This window comes from Callospermophilus lateralis, unplaced genomic scaffold, assembly GCF_048772815.1.
Source record: "Callospermophilus lateralis isolate mCalLat2 unplaced genomic scaffold, mCalLat2.hap1 Scaffold_600, whole genome shotgun sequence".
NCBI classification, from domain to species: domain Eukaryota; kingdom Metazoa; phylum Chordata; class Mammalia; order Rodentia; family Sciuridae; genus Callospermophilus; species Callospermophilus lateralis.
In genome coordinates, this window is record NW_027514585.1 from 690,222 (window position 1) to 708,913 (window position 18,692).

General features: G+C 39.9%; 1 pseudogene; it reads left to right on the forward strand.

Annotated features, from left to right (window-relative positions):
- Positions 1 to 2,061: 2,061 nt before the first annotated feature.
- The window catches only part of LOC143640728 (eukaryotic translation initiation factor 5 pseudogene), a 31,864-nt pseudogene continuing 15,233 nt past the window's right edge, over positions 2,062 to 18,692 (forward strand).

Consider the following 18,692-nt stretch of genomic DNA (forward strand, 5'->3'; position numbering starts at 1 on the left):
ATTCCTGTCTCCGTTTGTCTGTAGCCTTTTCATCACATGTATTTTTATATGCACATATAGAATCCTACCTGATATCACATGTACATTCTTGTGAGGTGGCTGACTTGGCAGACACAAATCATGAGAAGAGATCATTCCTCCTAAACGCTGTTGGAACTGAAAATTCAACCTATGGGGGAGTTTCGTAGTTGAACAACATTATACACAAATCCATGTTCAGTAAATTAAATATTTTTGGATCTGTGGACGATATATATTTCAACATAAATTTTGCTTGGCATATATATTGCTACTTTTTAATTTCTCTGTGTATATATTTGTGTGTGTGTGTGTGTGTGCGTGTATCTATATCTATATATCTATATATCTATATATCTATATATCTATATATCTATATATCTATATATACACTCTACAGATTTTTCAAATTTGAAATATATGTGTCTTATTTTACACTCCCTAAATTCATTCATATTCATGTATGTGGACTTATAATCAACTTTTCACAAGATGATTCTCAGAAATATTCATCCACCTGAAATACATATTGGATTTCTAGTACTGACAATTAACATCAGTGAATGGTGCATACAAATCCTAATATTTCTACAGTAACTGACCCAGGTAAACATCAATCCAAGTACATATCTATGGGACATGATGTATATTTTTTTTTAGAGAGAGAGAGAGAGAGAGAGAGAGAGAGAGAGAGAGAGAGAGAGAATTTTTTATTATTTATTTTTTAGTTATCGGCGGACACAACATCTTTGTTTTGTATGTGGTGCTGAGAATCGAACCCGGGCTGCACGCATGTCAGGCGAGCGCGCTACCGCTTGAGCCACATCCCCAGCCCCATGATGTATATTTTGACGTTCATTTTCATTCAACACTCGTACATTACTATTTCTTCAGTTTCTGCACATCATAGAATGTGTATTTTATCCACAAGTTAGCAAAATCATTTGCATTTGTTTCACTTTCAATCACTTCCTACTTCAGAACACAAGCATTGCTTTATGTTTCTTCACTGGTCTTTTCATGAGACTTCTTTCCAAACACATTATTTTCCATTTCCACACTAATTTTGAAGAAAAAGTCACACACACTTCATGATAAAACATATCCCTAATGTTACCATTAGATGTATAACTCATTAGAATGAATGATTTTATATCAATATAAGATTTCTTATATATATTCAGATATCAATTCAATGCTTTATTTAAAGTGGAACCAGTTATATTATTTATTCACAGTACTGTCAATTCATGCATTACTTCTATATTCATAGACACAGGGTACACCTCTTTGTTCCCCCAATACTAATTTATACGTCTTCAAAATATTGCTCCCAGAAATGCTGGAAGAAATACTCATGTCACCTGATGTACATATACATTTTATCACAATAATATTCTGAACACAAAATGCAAAAGTCACACTTATGATTGTACCAAAGGATAAATAGAAAGTGAACCTGGATTACTAAAAACATCCATGTCCAGGTTGCCTAATGCTCTCAAATGTCAATCCTATTTGTGACTACATATTTGTTTCTTCTTAAGATTATATATTGAAACTCAACCCTGTTGATAATATCTAATCCAATCACTCACTTTATACTTTGCCTGATTTTGTAATGTCTCTATTGATATCTGCTTTCCTACATATTTTCCCAAGTTCATCATTGTGACTGACACTTCACATATGCTGACATTTACATTCACTCTCTAACCGAAAACCTATTGCTAAAGAACTTTTGGTCCAAATCGTATACTCACTTTTCTTCCTAAACCTACCTACTATATTCCTAATCCTTCCGACTATACCTTTTTGACTTGATGTTCTCTAATATATTCAATCATCCAAATAAAGGTCAGGCGAGCGTCGGAAGAAGAGACCACCAAAAGTCTATCTCATGCAGTAGCAAAGGGTTTATTGGGGGTCCAGAATGCTGGAGCTCAGAGCTCAGTTGAATAGAGCAGAGAGTCCTGAGAACAGCTTAAGCAGAGCTTATATACTTTCCTTTGAGAGCACAGGGAGGGAAGTTTTTGATGTGTCATGGCGAATGGGCAGTTTGCGTGCAACCGGGTGAGGGAGTACATTCTGTAGTTTTGCAATTAGGGACAACACATTCTGGGAACAAGACTGGCAAACATTTCTCAAGATTTCAACAGTGTTTTGTTTAGCATACAGAAAAACAGAAAGTGACAAGTACATATTTTATTAATCTTTCATTCACCATGTCTTCTTCTGGATACTTTTAATCATAAAAGTGATCATTGGGGGGTGTCACATTATATGTCTGCTAGTGGGGTATTACCATAAGTTTAACTTGTCCAATTGGTGCTTGGAGAAAAGAAATTACATGATTGAGCAAACAGAGTTTTCTAGTTAGCAATAATATGAGGATTATTATTGAACAGGCCAGGGTTGATAAATGCGTAGTTAACCAGGGGGACTGTGTGAACCAAGATTCAAATCACCCTTTTTGGGCCTCTGTCTCTCGTTGACGCTATTCAATTCATCTTTTTAATTTACTCATAGATTTTTTTACAACTCCAGTATTGTCGGCATGCACACAATATTCTTCCATCAATGCAGAACAAAGGCCCTCTTTTCTCATGAAGTGGAGGTCCAAACCTCCACTGTTTTGTTAAACAATTTCACAGAGAGAGGTTAAAGATTCCTGCAAAGCTGTGATGGAGGTTTATAATATCTTTAAGTTTTGGTCTATTGCTGTTTCTATTTGGGTCATTTGTTTTGTCCCATGGACCAAGGCAGTGGTTCTTGTGCCCACCCCTTGAGCAACTCGTATTCCTAATAGGATGGCTAAAGTGAGGGATATATGTTCCCAGTGGAACCAGGTTTTATGCCCCCCTATTTGATCTTCAAATGAACCTGCGTCATGATAGAGCACTCTGGGAAACATCTGCACCATTACACAATTAATCACATCTGTTGACCATTTCATGAAAACATAAGCAATGTTTAAGTATATAGAATTATGCTGTTGTAGGGACAGATAAGGCAAGGCACCTAAGATAGTACCAAAGACAGGGAAACAGTCCTATTTGGTTGCAACCAGATTTAGGGGGCATTACTTCTGTTGTAATCAATTAATCCCCTGATACCCAAGTTTAGGTAGTTTCAGAATTTTGTATCCAACATGTAAGGGAAGGGGCTCAGAAGTTCACAGCCTGCAGAAGTTTACAAAAAGCAGGTTTTTTCTGTTTCTTTCCACTGTTCTGGGCATGTTAACTTTTCAAGGACACCTGGGTGAGGAAGAGCTTTTTATTCCCTTAATTGTTTCCCACTGCTATCTGTTACCATGGAGCCCAGTTAGTATCTTCTTTATCTTACAATTGTAGCCATCTCTGTGAAGCCCCAGCTCAAGGCCAGAGGCCTTCTTCACATATTTTGTGAAAAACTAGTAAGGGGGTGTCTAGCTTAGTAGTGCTGATTTTTTTTAGACAGTTGCCTAGTAGAACAGGGCAACACAAAAAGAGGAAGTTTACCTACATTGAACTCATTTATAGGGACTCTTTTGCTGAAAGTCCTAAAGTCAGTCATGGTGAAGATTTCTGGAGAAGGTCAGTTAAGAGTTTTCTGTAGGCCTGGTACAGAGGGGGAAGATGGGGAAGGTGTGGCTGTGAGCAGCTCCATTGATCTGAATGAGGTAGGAGAGATGTAAAAGAATAATGGGAAAGGGGTTTGGGATTTTCCTAGCAACAAATCTTGAGCAGTAGAACAGGTAGAGCAGAGGGGAAGACGGGAGTTAGTATCCCAAAAAGCCTGTGAGGGACTTTAAATTCTTTGTAACCTCTTTTCAGTGATGACAAAGCAACTTTAAAGGCCATTTTCATTACATCTTGGATAGGGGTCTGAGGGCTCCCCTCAGCTGGTTTGAGCTTTGGGTTAGCTGGTAAGAGGACCTGGTGGGACCCGTTGCAGGCACTGACAGGAGAAGAGAGGAGTGAGGGAATTGTGGGGTAGCTCAGGACCTGCTCCATCAGCAAGGGGGCAATGGTCTGAGAACTGGCAGATGTTCCGCCTTTGGTCTAGTAATTGAAGGGGAGAAATCAGGTTGCTGATGTGGGAATAACAGCAGAGAGTCTGGAGCAGAAGGCTGCGGGTGAGGGTCGATTGGAGAAGCATTGTTCAGGATGTGAGCAAAGGAGGGAAAAGGCCTACACGTAGAGGAATCTCCTTTCACCCTTTTCAGCACTTGTAGAAGTTATAAAGGTCAGGCAGAATTTGAGGATCTAGAGACCCCTCTGGGGCCATCGCTTTTTGTTGTCTAATTGGTAATATTGCTAATTGTGTGTACAGAATTTGATGAGGAGTTTGGGTTCAATCAGGCAGTCCCTGTCTGCTCACATCCCCATGACTTACAGAAGAAGTCGGCTTTCCCCCCACACAGTCATGACTGTTTGTGGCTTTGATAGTCCGCCGGGCAAACATAGTAATCAAGGCTAGCCCACCTGCATCTGGCTCGGCGTGTCCCTACATCCATAACGTTTGTTTCCATTATCTATGGGTATGGAAGGTATTTAATGGAATTTTAGTGGGATCCTCTTCATCAGGGATATCCCAATAGGAAAGACCTATAGCCAGATGAAAAATGTCTGGGTGGAGAGATGGTCACCAGGTCCCTAAGTGGGCTGTATGTGAGATACACAATACTTCTTGTCCAATAGGATTTGTGATCAGCCATTGCTGCTGAATGGGATGATGAGGGTTAGGACTACTGGTGGTCAAGGGGAGAGTCTATAGCCTTATCCACACGGCAAATACACAATTTGAAAGGGTTACCAGGTTTTTCCAGTTTCCAGCCAGAGTCTGGACAGGTCGCAGGCTTGAGATGAGAGGTATGGATCCAGGAAGTTATTCTGTCTACCTTTTCTTCTGTAGGTGTAATAAAGAGCACCTGCTATGGTCCTTTCCAGCGGGGTTCCAGGGATGACACCTGATGTCCACTTGCATAGACGAAGTCTCTTACTTGATATTGATGTTGAGTCCCCTCGTCCCCGGGTTGGTAGGCAGTGGCCATCTGGTTTCACAGGTATCCCTGAGTTCTCTCAAGAGATTTAAGTCTGTCAAGCAAGGGGGTGTCTAAGGGATCGTTAGGTCTTAGAGTTGGGGTTAGGTCCCTTACTGGAGGAGGGGGACCCATAGAGAATATCATAGGGGGTGAGGTTACACAAAGAAACAGAGAGAGTATTTCTTGCATGAAACAGTGCATAAAGCAGGAGCATAGTCCAATCTTTTTTGCCAGTCTGTAAGTTTAATTTCGTTATGGTCTCGATAATGTTTCCATTCATTCTTTCTACCTGTCCTAAACTCTGGTGTCTATAAGCACAATGTAACTTCCAATTAATCCCCAGGGTCCTGGCAAACCCCTGACCTACCTGGGCCACGAATGCCAGTCCATTATCAGACCCTATTACTTTAGGAAGGCCGTACATTGGGAAAATATCTTCCAGGATCTTCTTGACCACCATTTGTGCTGTTTCTATATTTTCTTTTTTCTTTCTTTCTTTCTTTTTTTATTTTTTTTGATGGGGAAGGCTTCAATCTATCCTGAAAATGTATCTACAAAGACTTGGAGATATTTAAGTCCATAACTTGCTGGCTTATTTTCAGTAAAGTCAACTTCCCAGAATTGTCCTTGTCTGTTTCCTGCAGGAAGCTTGGAAGGGTAAGCATTAACCAATTGATGGACCCAACAGGCTTTTGTTACCCATTCAGTTATTACCTTTTGCTATGAGTCAGTTAGTGGAAAACTCTGTTCTTGATACTTCAAGAATGAATGCAGTTTCTTTAAACCAAGGTTATTGAGTTGATGTATATTTTCTACTGATATATTTAGAGCCATGACTAAAGGAGAATTTACTGAAGGATTTAGAAATTCCACTTGGGAGCCTTCAGAGCTAAAAGTTATTTTAGCCTGGAGCTTTGTGTGCAGATCTCTGCCCATCAATGTGGCCGGGCATTCATAGATTACTAGGATGGAGTGATGAATTTTTCGTTTCCCCTGGTCCAAGGTCCTCTTAGTTGTCCAAGCCTGATGTTTACTGCCATTAGGCCCTTGAATTAGAGACCTTTTACTTGATAGAGGGCCCATTGGGGCCTTAAGGTCTGAGTATATTGCCCCAAGTTTATTGGGGTCCCCCGACTTCAAAAATTACCCTGAGCTCCGGGAGAGGATCTGAGCCCCAACTTTCTTAGTCATCCTCCAGAGTCAGAATGTCTGACTGGTGTGGCTGTCTCTTTCTAGGGCATTCTTTAGCCCAGTGTCCTTTTTCTTTTCAGTAGGCACATTGATCTGAGGCTAGGGGTGGCCTCTAGTGTGGGCCCAGGTATCCCTTCCGTTCTCCATGTTTCTTAATTTCTGGCCTATTTTTTGTTGTTACCAGGACCTTAGTCAATGCCTTAGTCTGACTTTTATTTATTTTATCCTCACTTTGCTCCCTTCTCTTCCTCAGTTTCTCTCTTATAGTATACCTTCTTTGCTTCTCTGACTAAATCTCTCAAAGTCATATCTTGTAATCCATCTAAGCATTGTAACTTTCTTTTAATATCCAGGGCAGCTTGCCCAATAAATGCCATCGTGAAAGATGCCTTTTGATCCTCCGCCTGAGGATCGAAAGGAGTATATCTTCTATATGCCTCCATAATTCCCTCTAGAAACATAGAGAGAGATTCATCAGGCCTTTGAATAATCTCTCTTACCTTGGCCAAATTAGTTGGTCACCTAGCGGCCACTAAGATACCCGCTATTAGAGCCCGGCGATAAGTGGACAGTTGCTCCCTACCTTGAAAGGTGTTGGGGTCCCAGTTGTGTCGGTTCAAGGAAAAGCAAGCTTTGAATATGTTGGGAAGTTGTTGTCCGTCACCCATCTGGTCCAAGGATATTTTTTTCTAGCTTGCAGGAGGATTTTCATTTGTTCCTCTGTCATGAAGAGAGTCCCTAGGAGGTGTGGGCAGTCATCCCAAGTAGGCTGGTGTGAAAACATTAATGAGTCAACCAGACCTGAGAGCCGGGTGGGGTCTTCGGTAAAAGGAGAATTGTTATTCTTCAAGTTTTATAGGTCTGAAAAGGAGTAAGGCCAGTACTGGTAGGCTTGCATTTTTACACCATTGCCATCGTCAATCATTGGCACATAGGGACTGAGGTGGAGCATCACGGGAGTTATAGGGTTTTCAATCATTTGCCGCTGGTGATGTCCTTTAGCCCGGCCAGCTTCCTCCAGGGTAGGAGGGGCTGTGTGTGCCGCAGGGGAGTTATCTGGAGGGCGCTGGGCTGGCTTAGCTTCCTCCAATGGCGGAAAGGCTGAGTCAGCAGCAGGGAAATCACTTAGAGGGTGTTGGGGGTTGGGGTACAAGGGGAGGGGATAAAGAGGGGAAGGAGAGTCCAGTAGAGTCAAATCTTGTGACTTATTGAAAACAGAGGGTAGAGGAGGAGGAAGAGAAGAGGGTTTGAGAGATCATGTGGGAAAGAGAAAGAGCGGGGGCACGGGTAAGAAAAGGCTTCACCAATGGAGAAGGAGATTTGCAGAGGTCCTTCCAAGTTAAGATATATGGCTGTTGATTTGGATGGCTAAGTGTCCCTGGCTGAAAGACTATATCTCTGACTTTTTAAATTAGCTGAATTAGAAAGATCCTTCTAGGGGCCATCTGAATCCAAAGGTGGGCCATTCTGAGGCACAGAGAACCTGCCAGGTCCAGGGTTTTACTGAAAAAGAAAGATTCTGAGCCCTTAAGCAGACTTTGGTGCAGTGATCAAGGGTCAGAGACAGAGGCATTGAAGTGCTCTGTCCCATAATGAAAGATACACAAACAGTAAAAGCAACAACACATGACACAGACAAGACAAGACAATAAAGACAGAAAATGGACGTCCAATACTGAGACCAGGACTGAATAGCCAACAAAACCCGATGGGCTGGCAATACCGAGTCTGAAACAAAATATCAATGAGTCAAAGAGACTATTGTTCCTCGATTTCCCGAGTCCTCTGTGGCGTCCCCCAGGGATGTGGCCTGTGGCTCTGTGACACAACTGTCAGCCACCCTCGGAAAGAGCTCATGCTCTTCATCGACAGCCATTTTGCCAAGCCCTAACCTGATACCTGAAACCAGATAGAATCACCTTACTTACCCTGAGAGGAGCCCTTTGGGGTCTCTTGTCTACCGCTGCCAGATCTCGGTGGAACCACCATATGAAAGGTCGGCGAGAATCGGCGAAAGAGACCACCAAGAGACTGTCTCATGCAAAAGCAAAGGGTTTATTGGGGGTCCAGCATGCTGGGCCTCAGAGCTCACTTGAATAGAGCAGAGAGCCCAGAGAACAGCTTAAGCAGAGCTTATATACTTTCCTTTGAGAGTGCAGGGAGGGAAGTTTATTGATGGGTCCGGGCAAGTGAGCGGTTTGCGTGCACCCAGGTGAGGGAGTAAATTCTGCATTTTGGCAGTTGGGGACAGCACATTCTGGAAACAAGTTTAGCAAACAGTTCTCAAGATTTCAACAGTGTTTTGTTAAGCATACAGAAAAACAGGAAGTGACAAGTACTTATTTTACTAACCTTTCACTACGGACTATACTTTGCCAGATTTCCCAACGTCTTTATTGGTATGTGCTTTCCTACATATTTTCCAGAGTTCATTATTGTGACTGACTCTTCACATGTGCTGACATTTACATTCACTCTATACCTGAAACCCTATAGCTAAAGAACTTTTGTTCCAAATCCTATATTCACTCTCCTTTCTAAACCTAACAAATATCTTCCTAATCTTAACGACTATCCCTTTTTGACTGGAAGTTCTGTTTGACAATCAATCATCCAAGGTACAAGGTCCTATGCCAGACCTGCCACTGACCGGCAGAAGCAGCCCAGGTGTCCGCGGGTGTGGTAGATACGTCTCACCAATTGGAGGAGGTGCAGAGCAGAGCCACCACCCGTTCCTGAAAGGTACGCAGACCTGCGACCAACAGGCAGAACAGGCCCTGCGGCCGGTCAGCGTGGTAGTCAGATCACCCAAATTGGAGGAGTAGCACAGCCGCCGAACGCCCCAGCAATGGAGACTTTTCCACTACACAAGAGCAATATAAATATATAGGGGGAAAATTTCAAAAACATAACAGTTTCACCAAGCAGAAAGTAATGTGAGCAGTATGAAAAGACAAGGAAAGAAAGCACCACAAGCAACGCAGGTTAACTCAACTTTAGAAGAGGTAGTAGCTGCAGCAGATGGAATGTCAGCTAAAGAATTCAGGATATACATGTTTCAGATAATCTGGAGTCTCAAGGAAGACATTAGACAGCAAAATCAGACAATGAAAGATCACTTTGACAATGAATTACATAAAAAATCAAGTAGCCAAAGATCAACTATACAGGGAGATAGAGGTTATAAAAAACAAACAAACAGAAATCCTAGAAATGCAGGAAGCAATGAACCAACTTAAAAACTCATTGAGAATACTACCAACAGAGTAGAAAACTTAGAAGATAGAATATCAGACAATGAAGACAAAGTATTTCAACTTTAAAAGAACATAGACAGAATAGCAAGACTGTTAAGAAACCATGAGCAGAACATCCAAGAAATATGGGAAAACATAAAGATACCAAAGTTAAGAGTCATTGGGATACAGGAAGGTATAGAGGTCCAAACCAAAGAAATGAGCAATCTATTCAATGAAATAATAAGAGAAAACTTCCCAGACTTAAAGAATGAGACAGAATCCCAAATCCTAGAAGCGTACAGGATGCTGAATGTGCAAAATCATAAGACCTCCACACTTAGACACATTATAATGAAGATTCCCCACATACAGAATAAGGAGAGAATTTTAAAAACTACAAGAGAAAGGAAGCAGATTACATTTAGGGATAAACCAATCAGGATAACAGCTGATCATTCAACACAGACTCTGAAAGCTAGACGATCCTGGAATAACATATTTCAAACACTGAAAGAAAATTCCAATGAAGAATCATGTATCCAGCGAAATTAAGCTTCAGGATGGAAGATGAAATTAAAACCTTCCATGATAAAAAAAAGTTTAAAAAATTTGCAGCTAGAAAACCATCTCTTCAAAACATCCTCGGCAAAACATTACAGGAAGAGGAAATGGAAAATAAAAATGAAAACCAACAGTGGGAGGTAGGACAGTAAAGGGGGGAAAATAATCAAGGAGGAAAACAAACCATGTTTAGTAACATAAATAAACAAATATGGCTGGAAGAACAACACATATCTCAATAATACCCCTAAATGTTAATGGCTTAAGCTCACCAATTAAGAGACACAGGCTACTAGAATGGATCACAAAACAAGAACCAACAATATGCCGCCTAAATGAGATACATTTGTTAGGAAAAGACATACATAGACTGAAGGTGCAAGGTTGGAAAAATCATATCAGTCATATGGACTTCGGAAACAAGCAGGAGTGTCCAAACTCATATCAAATAAAATAGATTTCGAGCCAAAGTTAATCAAAAGGGATAAAGAAGGACAATACATACTGCTCAAGGAAACCATACACCAACAAGACATAACAATCATAAATATATATGCCCCAAATAATGGTGCAGCTATGTTCATCAAACAAACTCTTCTCAATTTCAAGAGTCTAATAGACCACCATACAATAATCATGGGAGACTTCAACACACCTCTCTCACCACTGGACAGATCTTCCAAAAAAATGTTGAAAAAGGAAACTATAGAACTCAATAACACAATTAATAACCTAGACTTAATTGACATATATAGAATATACCACCCAACATCAAGCAGTTACACTTTTTTTCTCAGCAGCACATGGATTCTTCTCAAAAATAGATCATATATTATGTCACAGGGCAATGCTTAGACAATATAAAGGAGTAGAGATAATACCAGGCATCTTATCTGATCATAATGGAATGAAACTAAAATCAATGATAAAAGAAAAAAGAAAAAATCATTCATCACTTGGAGAATTAACAATAGGTTACTGAATGATCAATGGGTTATAGAAGATCAAGGAAGAAATTAAAAAATTCTTAGAGATAAATGAAAACACAGACAGAACATATCGAATCAATGGGACACATTGAAAGCAGTTCAAAAAGGAAAATTCAATGCTTGCAGTTAATTCCTTAGAAAAAGAAAAAAAACAACAAATAAATGCTCTCATACTTCATCTCAAAATCCTAGAAAAAGAAGAGCAAAACAACATCAAAAGAAGTAGAAGGCAAGAAATAATCAAAATCAGAGCTGAAATTAATGAAATTGAAACAAAAGAAACAATTGAAAAAATTGACAAATCAAAAAGTTGGTTCTTTGAAAAAATAAATAAATTTGACAGACCCTTAGCCATGCTAGTGAAGAGCAGAAGAGAGAGAACTCAAATTACTACCATACAGGATTAAAAAGGCAATATCACAAGAGACAATTCAGAAATACAGAAAATAATCAGAAATTATTTTGAATACTTATACTCCAATAAAATAGTAGAAGTGAAGACATCGATAAATTTCTTGAGTCATATGATCTGCCCAGATTGAGACAGGAGGATATACACAACCTAAACAGACCAATATCAATTGAGGAAATAGAAGAAACCATCAAAAGACTACCAACTGAGAAAAGCCCAGGACCATATGGGTATAGAGCAGAGTTATACAAAACCTTTAAAGAGGAACTAATACCAATACTGTTCAAGCTATTTCAGGAAAAATGCAAAAATCCTAAATAAAATTCTGGCCAATAGGATATGAAAACATATCAAAAAAATTGTGCACCATGATCAAGGGATGCAAGGCTTTTTCAATATACGGAAATCGATAAATGTTATTCATCACATCAATAGATTTAAAAATAAGAACCATATGATCATCTCGATAGAGGCAGAAAAAGCATTCAACAAAGTATAGCATCCCTTTATGTTCAAAACTCTAGAAAAACTAGCGATAGCAGGAACACACCACAATATTGTAAAAGCAATCTATTCTAAGCCTCAGGCTGGGATCATTCTGAATGGAGAAAAATTGAAGGCATTCCCTCTAAAATCTGGAACAAGACAGGAATGCCCTCTTTCACCACTTCTGTTCAACATAGTCTTGAAACACTGGCCAGAGCAATTAGAAAGACAAGAGAAATTAAAGGCATAAAATTAGGAAAAGAAGAACTTAAATTATCACTATTTGCAGATAACACGATTCTATGCCTAGCAGACCCAAAAGGGTCTACAAAGGAACTATTAGAGCTAATAAATAAATTCAGAAAAGGGGAAGGATAGAAAATCGACATGCATAATTCAAAGGCATTTCTGTATATCAGTGAAAAATCCTCTGAAATGGAAATGAGGACAACCACCCCATTCACAATATCCTCAAAAAAAAAAAAAATAGTTGGGAATCAACCTAACAAAAGAGGTGAAATATTATACCACGAAAACTACAGAACCCTAAAGAGAGAAATAGAAGAAGACCTTAGAAGTTGGAAAAAATATACCCTGTTAATGCATAGGCAGAACTAACATCATCAAAATGGAGATATTACCAAAAGTTCTCTAAAGGTTTAATGCAATGCCAATCAAAATCCCAATGGCATTTCTTGTAGAAATAGAGAAAGCAATCATGAAATTCAAATGGAAAAATTAATGACCCAGAAGAGAACAAACAATGCTAAGCAGGAAGTGTGAATCAGGTGGTATAGCGATACCAGACTTCAAACTATACAACAGAGCAATCATAACAAAAACAGCATGGTACTGGTACCAAAACAGGCGGGTGGACCAATTGTACAGAATAGAGGACACAGAAACCAATCCAAAAAACTACAACTATCTTATATTTGATAAAGAGGCTAGAATGCAATGGAGGAAGGATAGCATCTTAAACAAATGGTGCTGGGAAAACTGGAAATTCATATGCAACAAAATGAAACTGAATCCTTTTCTCTCGCCATGCACAAAAGTTAACTCAAAATGCATTAAGGAGCTAGATATCAAATCAGAGACACGGAATCTGATAGAATAAAAAGTTGGCTATGATCTACATACTGTGGTGTCTGTCTCCAAATAACTCAATAGGACACCCATAGCACAATAGTTAATAACTACAATCAACAAATGGGACTTACTCAAACTAAAAAGTTTTTTCTCAGCAAAAGAAACGATAAAAGATGTAAAGAGGGAGCCTACATCCTGGGAACTAATCTTTACTCGTCACACTTCAGATAGAGCCATAATATCCAGATTATACCAAGAATTCAAAAATTAGACAATAAGAAAACAAATAACCCATTCAACAAATGGGCCAAGGACCTGAAGAGTCACTTCTCATATGAGGACATACAACCGATCAACAAGTACATGAAAAAATGCTCACCATCTCTAGCAGTCAGAGAAATACAAATAAAAACCAACCTAAGATACCATCTCACTCCAGTAAAATTGGCAGCAATTATGAAGTCAAACAACAACAAGTGCTGGCGAGGATGTGGGGAAGAGTACACTTGTACATTGCTGGTGGGACTGCAAATTGGTGCAGCCAACTTGGAAAGCATTATGTAGATTTCTTGGAAAGCTGGGAATGGAAACACCTTTTAACCCAGCTATTCCCCTTCTCGGTCTATTCCGTAAGAACCTAAAAAGAACATGCTACAGGGACACTGCTACATCGATGTTCATAGCAGCACAATTCACAATAGCAAGACTGTGTAACCAACTTATATTTCCTTCAATAGATGAATGGATAAAAAATGTGGCATTTATACACAATGGAGTATTACTCTGCATTTAAAAATGACAAAATCATATAATTTGCAGGAAAATAGATGGCATTAGAGCATATTATGCTAAGTGAAGCTAGCCAATCCCTAAAAACAAATGCCAAATGGCTTCTTTGATATAAGGAGAGTAACTAAGAACAGAGTAGAGACTAATAGCTTGAGAAGATTAACATTAAACAGGGATGAGAGGCGGGAGGGAAAGGGAGAGAGAAGGGAAATTGCATGGAAATAGAAGGAGACCCTCAGGGTTAACAAAATTACATACAAGAGGAAGTGAGGGGAAAGGGAAAAATAATACAAGGGGGACAAATGAATTACAGTAGAGGGGTAGAGAAAGAAGAGAGGAGGGGAGGGGTGGGGAGCGGGGAGGGTAGAGGTTAACAGACACTAGTATGGCAATATGTAAATCAATGGATGTGTAACTGATGTGATTCTGCAATCTGTATATGGGGTAAAAATGGGAGTTCATTACTCACTTGAATCAAAGTGTGGAGTATGATATATCAAGAACTATGTAATGTTTTGATCAACCATCAATAAAAATTAAAAAAAAAGAAAACTAACTTTGGTGAATGGTGCACACGAATCCTAATATTTCTACTGTAACTGACCCAGTTTAACATCAATGCAAGTAGATTCCTATGGGACATGATGTGTATTTTCATGTTCATTTTTATTCAACACTAATACATTATTATTTCTTCAGTTTATTCATATCATAATATTTCATCCACAAGTTAGCAAATTTATCATGGTTTTTTTCAATTTCAATCACTTCCTGCTTCAGAACTCATGAATTCCTCGGTGTTCCTTGACTGGCCTTTTCATGAGACTTCTTTCCAAACACATTATTTTCAATTTCCATAATCACTTTTGAAGCAAAACTCACACAAACTTCATGATAAACCATACCCTAATATTAACATTAGGTGTATAACTGGTTGTCATGAATGATTGCATATCAATATAAGATTTCTAATATATATTTTCAGATATCAATTAAATTCATTATTTAAAGTGGAACAAGTTATATTATTTATTGAAATTAAGGTCTATTCATGCATCATCTGTATATTCATAGAAACAGGGTACACCTCTTTTTACCCCCAATGCTAATTTATACGTCTTCAAAATACTGCTCCTAGAAATGGTGGAACGTCATCTGATCTACATATACATGTTATCACAGTAATATCTGGAAACAAAATGCAAAGGTCCCACTTAGGATTGTACCAAAGCCTAAATGGAAAGTGAACATGGATTACTAACAAAATCCATGTCCATGTTGCCTAATGGTCTCAAATGTCAATCCTTTTGGTGACTACATATTTGTTTCTTCCTAAGATTATATATTCAAACTCAACCCTGTTGAAAATGTCTTATCCTATCACTCACTTTTTACTTTGCCTGATTTCCTAATGTCTCTATTACTATCTGCTTTCCTACAAATTTTCCCCAGTTCATCATTGTGTCTGACTCTTCATATGTGCTGATATTTACATTCACTCTCTACCCGAAAAAATATTGCTAAAGAACTCTTGTTACATATCCTATACTAACTCTACTTGCTAAACCTAACTACTATCTTCCAAATGCTACGGACTATCCCTTTTGACTGGATGTTCTCTTCCACATTCAATCATCCAAGGTTCAAATTCCTCTGCCATTGTATATCGATTTATTTGAGACCTCTGTGCAGATAGTAATTCAAAGCTAAATATCCCAAACAAGGGCCCAATGCCCTTCTAGGATTCAAATCTTACTTTAATTTCTGTTTTCATACATATATTTAACCTCTATATTCTTATTAATATCGCAGGTTCTCAATACCATTATTCATCCAGCAGAATGATTCCTAACCCAAATTGAACATGATATTAACCCTAACCATACACTGTTCACTCAATCTAACTTTACAGAAGAGCAGGGACAGATTTGTTCTTACAATACAGGAATGTAGGGAATCCTCCACCTGTTGAGAACCTCAAAGTTCCATGCAGAAATGATTCCTTGAGAAGATGTAGGCAGAAATTAAGGACCTGAGAGACCAAAAGTCATTTTCCATGGCAAACAACCTGGTCAGGATGAAGGGTTGTGTCTGAATCAGCCTCTCTCTTCTTAATGTAGAGAAGATGGACCAAACCAGGTTTATGTGGAGAGCCGATCCCGGGTGCCTAAGGTTGATATACCATTCTAAGTTGTGAAAGTGTCAAAGGAAGTAGGGGTAGCCTCCATCTCATGGGATCCTTGGAAGCAACTGTTAGGAAAAAGTGGTTGCCAAGGCAGTGACCTCATTCAGTTCTTGAAGAAAGTGACCTACCTCACTTCCTTCTTGATGGAACTTTCTGAACTTGAAATCCAGGAAGCCAGGCACCCAGATTCAGTCCCAGTCCTAGTCCCAGTGGTTTCATTTGTTTGGAATCACCAAGGACAGAGTCAGTCTTCTTGGTACCGACTGATGTGAAGATGGCCAAATGACAGAAAAGATCTGAAGAGGAGCCTTTCCTGACTAAGCAGATAATGGCTCACCGCTGCCTCCTGACTGTTTCACAGAGTTGGACAAGGACACCAAATCTGAGACAGTACAGACCATTACCGGGGAACATAGTATGGTCCACCAGTCAGAGGACACTCCGGACAGTCATAGCCCTACTTGGGGGAAGGTGGTGCCTTTGTGAGTGTGGGTGTGTGGTTTTGTCTCTGTTCTGAGAATAGGTAGGAAAGGAGGTTTGTTTGGTTTGCAGTGAACTGTTTCTAGTAAGTCGTTTTACAAGGTGAGTGTTTCTATGTCTGTGTATCTCACTGTGTCCGTGGTTTTATACATTAGAAAAGAGAATGCATCAATGGATGTGTCCTCTCTAGTAGAAAGCTTCCCAGCATTCATCCTGCCCAATTTATGAATGGAGTGCGGTTTCCATATGGATGGGAAACACCTACTACCTGTCTAAGTCCCTGTTTTCTTCCTAAATTCTGGCCACTCTCCAGCTGGCACTGCAGAACCTTTGGATGTCCTGTTTCTCATCCTGATTATACCAGACACTGCCTTGATTGACTTGGTTTTGTGTGCAAGATATGTACCACCTCCAATCTCTGTGACATGACCATGTACTGGATACCTGAAAGGAATGGCCAGCATTTGAGAAATCTCAGATATCAGTGCGACCAGGAAAGTCTCTGTGGAGAAAACCTGCTTTGGGCCTTTTGCTAACCTATTGTTCTGTTGCCCTGAATATCAGGATGTCTTTGCCTCAGGCCACTTCTTTTGGAAGCCTGAAGAAAACAATTTTCCAATGGAAATGAAGGGCATCACCCGTGTCTCTTTGCATAATTGCTTTGGAAAGGGATGTGTCTGAATCAGCCTCATGGCCCTGTGTGAGACTGTGGCTTAGATTCTCAACACCTGATGGATCTAAAGAATGATCCCATGTGTGCATCCAAAAGCAAAATGGCAAAAAATGTTCACTCATTGTGAATGAATTCTCTTACCTTCCTCTGTTAGGATCCTGAACTCCATCAAGTGAGAATAGGGATCCTTTGGGCCAAATAAGTTCTTCAAATCTCAGCAGAGGTGCTTGGGTTTCCTCATGACTCAAATTCACATAAAGAATCTAAACTGCAGAGTCAGAAGGCCTCAAATTGGAAAAGCCGAGCAGTATTAATGGCAGGCCTATTTGATCACTCCTGATTTACATAAAGTGTGTCCAGGCCACCTTGACGTTAGGCAAATGAGGGGAATAGGAGCATATTTTGGACACTGTCTTGGGCTGTGCCCCTCATGGAAAACTCCACACAGAAGTTATAAGGAGTGTCTATATGGAAGAAGATGAGAACCATGTGGGAGTGTTTTGGTTTTAATTGTGGTCATTTGTGTGGCGATTGGAAGAGATGACTGGGTCCACCTGGGCTTGAACTCTGGTGTGATTCCCCTTAGAGACTGAGTTCTGAAACTGATCTCAGAGAAGTATTGCCATGAATTGTGTTGTGATTTTAGGAGGCCACGTATGAGAGTCGCCCATGGAACCTGAGATCTAGGCCCAGGTTGGATTTCCAAAGAACACTGGGAATCTCAGCCCGGATATTACATGAAATTATTCTTAAAGATTTGGCAGCCATATTTGAGTTTCAAAACACACATGGACCTCACATTGTATATCTCAATGGGCCTGTCTTCATGTGACGTTTTGGCCACTCTTAAGAAAGCCTTGCCTGTGAGAGTGCTCCAGAGCTTTCATTGAAATTAGCTCTTCACCATTTAATGGTTCCTGAATTAATTGAATCCCTCAGAGCCTCAAATTTCATCCGTGAAAAATGGCTAGAAAATTACCATGAAATTTTTGATATTTCCATGATCAGCTGGCACTGGAGAACCTTTGGATGTCCTGTTTCTTATCCTGATTATACCAGACACTGCCTTGATTGACTTGGTTTCATGAAAATGGTGTGGAACAGATATACCAGTAAGTTGGAGCCTGGTGAGTAGTTGGCCTAGAGCAGTGGTACGCAATTGTGTGATTAAAAAATCTGTGGTGGGACCATGTGGATCTGCCATTGGCTTCCAAATGGCTTGTGACTGACATGGTGCAGCCAGCAGACCCATATATGTAAAGGCATCTTGTTATATGGAAAGGATTCAGTGCAATGTTCAGAATCATGTTGCTATTCTAACAGGGGCAATCTACATGGGATAGAACCTTGGTTGGTGCATTCTCCTGCAGACCCTGACTCACCACACCTTAAAGAACTCCCTCCACCAGTGTATTTCATTTTAACTCCTTGTATTTCGTGAAGCAAATACCAAACTCTCAGTGGAGGAGCGAGAAACACCACGAAAAGTGGAGGATGACCAAGGGCCTTCACAGTCCACACTGAGAGACACTTAGACCCCAGTGGCCATAG